Here is a 4,843-nt window from a genome sequence, read left to right on the forward strand (position 1 = left end):
TCTTTAGCCAAACTGCAAAGTTACAAGCACTTAAGCAACCTAACACCCGTCATTCAGTGTTTGCAAACACAAAAGGATATACAGATTTTCATATACAGAATGGGATTTCATACACTTTCCGTCAACCAAATTCATTATAAACGTATTAGTCAGGCCGCGATGAGAGACCGAAATCGAAACCCTGTGATTGCATAAAGATCTTCTTTGCTATGCAGCTATGCCTACAACTAAAAGAGAAAAAAAAGAAAAACCATAATTTGCATCGGCCGGGAATCGAACCCGGGCCGCCCGCGTGGCAGGCGAGCATTCTACCACTGAACCACCGATGCAACTGCTTCTGCTGCAGGCATAAAATATATATAAGTATATAATAATATACAAGCTAAAAGTTTTCTGCTAGCTCTTCACAGAAAGTTATCAGTATTCTAATCTATTGAAATACTGTAATATATTGATCCTATTCTGTTCTGTTAACGTTTATCATAAACAGGCCCTTCTTCTATATTTACGTGCATTGGCTGGAATTATCTAGATTTCCTTATGATTGTGTTTATGATGCCTGTATGCTTCCATTCACACACCTCTATTTAAAAGCGATAATTTTTCATTTCCATTAATGGCTGATACGGTATATTTGTTTAAATATTGGTGAAAGTAGAAATGGTAAATTCGAATTACCCGCATTTTTTTTATATCTGTTACTTTAGAAACAGGTACAGGCGTTCCTTCGTTCTAACTCGAGAAAACCATAACAAGATCTTGGTTGTTTCCGTGTCAACTCGACAATTCACTTCGGATATGTTCGTGACCTCCATGACAGTGTACGTGTTCTGTTTTCATGTATTTATGTGGTGTGGAATATAGATATAACGAAATTAATGGTTAGGGCAGCGGGCTCGCGGTCGGAGGATCGCGGTTTCGATTCCCAGAACGGGCGCTGTGTGTGTTTATTGAGCGAAAACACCTAAAGCTCCACGAGGCTCCGACAGGGGGTGGTGGTGACCCCTGCTGTAGTCTTTAGCCCCAACTAGATCTGCTAGATCTGTAAATGAGTATTTGATTGAATACTTCAAGTGGGTTGTCAATGCTTTTCTATATCCTTTAAAATCTTAGGTATAGTTCTGTAATGTCTTGTTTCCTGTGTTACAGATTCCGCAGTATATCTTTGTATTTGGGGGGAGCCATTTATTGCTGGGATGGTCGTTTCAAGTGTGTTTTCTTTTGTAAAGTGCTATGTTTATTTTATATGGTACATCCTGTTGTGCCACTTTCAATGATTTCTGGTTGTTCAGTCTTGTTTGTTATTTACAGTGTATATTACATTTCAATTTTCGGGTTATTGCTCATTACAAATCTCCATACTTTTGCAAATGTATTCGCATTTATACACTTCCTTACTTTAACAGTCCTCGAAGGTGATGCTTAATTTGAATGGGACACATTAATACACTGTTAATTAATTCAATTTTATGTTTTTATTTTGTCTATATTTTAGAGGTTAGTGGTGAAAAACGGGGGCCTTTTTGTTTGGAGATCATGCTTTGTGATATAACGGCTTTTGTATCCTCTGTTACATTATTTTCGTGTCAAAAACATATTAATCACCCGCTGCGAAATGCATTACACATTATAACTCACCCTGCCATGTTTTTACTTAAACATGGTCATTGTTGATTTGTTTATAAATAGCGTTGGACTACGAAAATTTGTTTAGTTTGCTTTGGAATGTTTCATTTTTTTTACTCTTGTTCGTGTCCAAATGGACATTTCGCTCTTTACTTTACCTTGAAAGTTAACGTCCCTTCAGTTTTTTAATTTCATTATGAGCTGAAATATTTTAAGAAATATATTTTGTGGGAAGTAATAAAATTTAACACGTAGTTGATCTGTTTTTAAATAGCGTAGCTATTATTGTGTGTCTCATATCTCTTTTTTTTTTACTCTTTTTACTTGTTTCAGTAATATTGACTGCGGCCATGCTGGTGCACCGCCTTTAATCGAGCAACTCGACCCCGGGACTTATTCTTTGTTAGCCCAGTACTTATTCTATCGGTCTCTTTTGCCGAACCACTAAGTGACGGGGACATAAACACACCAGCATCGGTTGTCAAGCAATGCCAGGGGACAAACACAGACACACAAACATACACGCACATACATATATACATATATACGACGGGCTTCTTTTAGTTTCCGTCTACCAAATCCACTCACAAGGCTTTGGTCGGCCCGATGCTATAGTAGAAGACACTTGCCCAAGGTACCACGCAGTGGGACTGAACCCGGAACCATGTGGTTGGTAAACAAGCTACTTACCACACAGCCACTCCTGCGCCTACGTTTCATATTTTCATATTTCTCAATTTGTTTTATGCTATTTAAACAATACATTTTCTGCATAACAAACATATATGAGTCATGTACCAGATATCAATCCTACTTACTGGGATCGTTTCTTTGTGTTTGCATTCATATAGGCGCAGGAGTGACTGTGTGGTAAGAAACTTGATTCCCAACCACATGGTTCCGGGTTTAGTCTCACTGCGTCTTCTACTATAGCCTCGGGTCGATCAAAATCTTGTGTGTGGATTTGACAGACGGAAATTGAAAGGAGCCCGTCATATATATATATATGTATGTATGTATTTCTGTGTCTATGTTTGTCCCCCATCAACTCTTGACAACCGATGTTGGTGTGATTACGTCTCCATAACTTAGCAAAAGAGACCGATAGTATAAGTTCTGGGCTTATAAAGAATAAGTCCTGAGGTCGATTTGTTCGACTAAAGATGGTGTTCCAGTATAGCCGCAGTCAAATGACTGAAACAAGTAAAAGAATAAAAGAATATGTTACTTTTAACTTTTATTTATCCAAAATGCTTCTTCATTCGTTTATGCAATCGTTTAAAATTACTTAAATATATCTTTTGCGTGCATAATAATCACATGGAGATATATGATAGGTATCTGTTGTGCAATTCTAATCATTCAAACAATATTTACATTATTTACATTTGACGGATATTTGTCCTCATCTTGTTTGTTGTTAACACAACGTTTCGGCTGAACTCGGAATCTTGGTTAAGAACGCGGGCTACTAATCCCAACATTCCTAGTTTGATTCCAGGCACTGACCTGAATAGTAATGATAATAATAATAATAATAATAATAATAATATATTATTATTATTATTATTATTATTATTATTATTATTATTATTATTATTATTATCATTATTATTATTATTATTATTATATTATTATTATTATTATTATTATTATTGTTATTATTATTATTATTATTATTATTATTATTATCATTATTATTATTATTATTATTATTATTCAGGTCACTGCCTGGAATCAAACTAAGAATGTTGGGATTACTAGCCCGCGTTCTTAACCAAGATTTCGAGTTCAACTGTATTACTTAAACAATATATTTTCATGTATTAATCACAGTAAGGTATAAAATAAGAATCAGTTGTGCTTGCAATTTAGCAAATATTTCTTCTTTCCTAAAATTTTGATTTTGTTTTGTTTTGTTTTCCAAAATGCTCAATTGTTATGCGTTGGTCATTATCTTAAAGGCAGGTCAGCGACCAGAAAGGCAAAGGTTTTTTCTAGTCTTCCCCAGTGTTTCTCACAACCACTTTTGAAGTAACCTTAGTATGAAGAGAGCGTGCGGAGAAGGTTGTGGATACTCTAATTCCACCACGTAGGTACTTCTTTCCTCTCTATAGGAGTATGTAATATTGGAGAGGCAGACAGGAGAGTGAAAAGTAAAACTCACATAAATCTGTTGATGTTTTCAACATTCAGACATCGGCCATCCGTATCACACCATTATTAGATTAAATGACAGAGAACGATATAGATTATCCATAGATTCAGTAGTTGGTTACAGAAACCACAAATTACTGACATTCACAATCATTATAAAGAAGTCTAAAATTGATACTCGAAACTGCATTCGTGTGTTCTACATTGAAAGATTCAATGATCAGATTAGCAAAACGGTTACCGGAAATCCTCGAGTATAGTCCGCCCTTGAGTATAATACGCAGGGGATTATTAGGGGGATGTACCTCTGAAAAACCTAAACCTTGTGTATAATACGCACCCTTCTCTAACTTGAGTCGTGCGTAATTAAGCCACCAGCTCCTAGTCGAACAAACACTTCTGCGCATGCGTAATACAATAATGGTGATGTTCTTAACTGTTATATGGGAATATAAATATGTTTGCAAATTGTTTTTGTTACATGTTATTTTATGTTCTGAATACTTTTATTTTAATGAATGTTGCTTACTGCAAGTTATGGATGATTCTTTTATGACTTCATTGCTTTCAGGCTTAGCTTAAGGTATTTTCGCGCCCGACATCACAAAATGCGCCTGAATAAACATTGCCGGACAGCAAATAAAGACTTGGACATTGCTTAGAAAATATTTTTCATTTTTAACCTCGTATATAGTACGCACTAGGGATTTTGACCTTTAAATTTTGGGAAAAAAATGCGGATTATACTCGAGGAAATTGATGGTTGCAAGTATTACTAACAGATGATAGTCTGACTAAAAGGAAAACTGTTTTGGCGAAGAAAATAATAATTAGCCTAAAATATGTCTTTCGATTGTATATAGTGGCTCTCTTGGAGTAACTGTGAGCCTGAATATAAAGAATTTCTACTGATTAACGTAAATAGAAACAATAAAAGCTGAAGAAACAATTTATTGCCTTCGTAAGCAAATAGTAAATACAAACAATCTGCAAAGGATAATAAGTTAGTTTACTGCAAAGAAAAATACAACACTGTTATTTCTAACAATCAGTGCCCTTG

General features: G+C 35.3%; 1 non-coding gene across 1 annotated transcript; it reads right to left on the reverse strand.

The window, feature by feature from the left end:
• Positions 1 to 258: 258 nt before the first annotated feature.
• Positions 259 to 329, reverse strand: Trnag-gcc. The gene has a single exon. It is a non-coding gene; the product is annotated as a tRNA-Gly (tRNA).
• Positions 330 to 4,843: the final 4,514 nt, after the last annotated feature.

The sequence above is a fragment of the Octopus sinensis genome, linkage group LG9 (genome assembly GCF_006345805.1).
Source record: "Octopus sinensis linkage group LG9, ASM634580v1, whole genome shotgun sequence".
Lineage (NCBI taxonomy): Eukaryota > Metazoa > Mollusca > Cephalopoda > Octopoda > Octopodidae > Octopus > Octopus sinensis.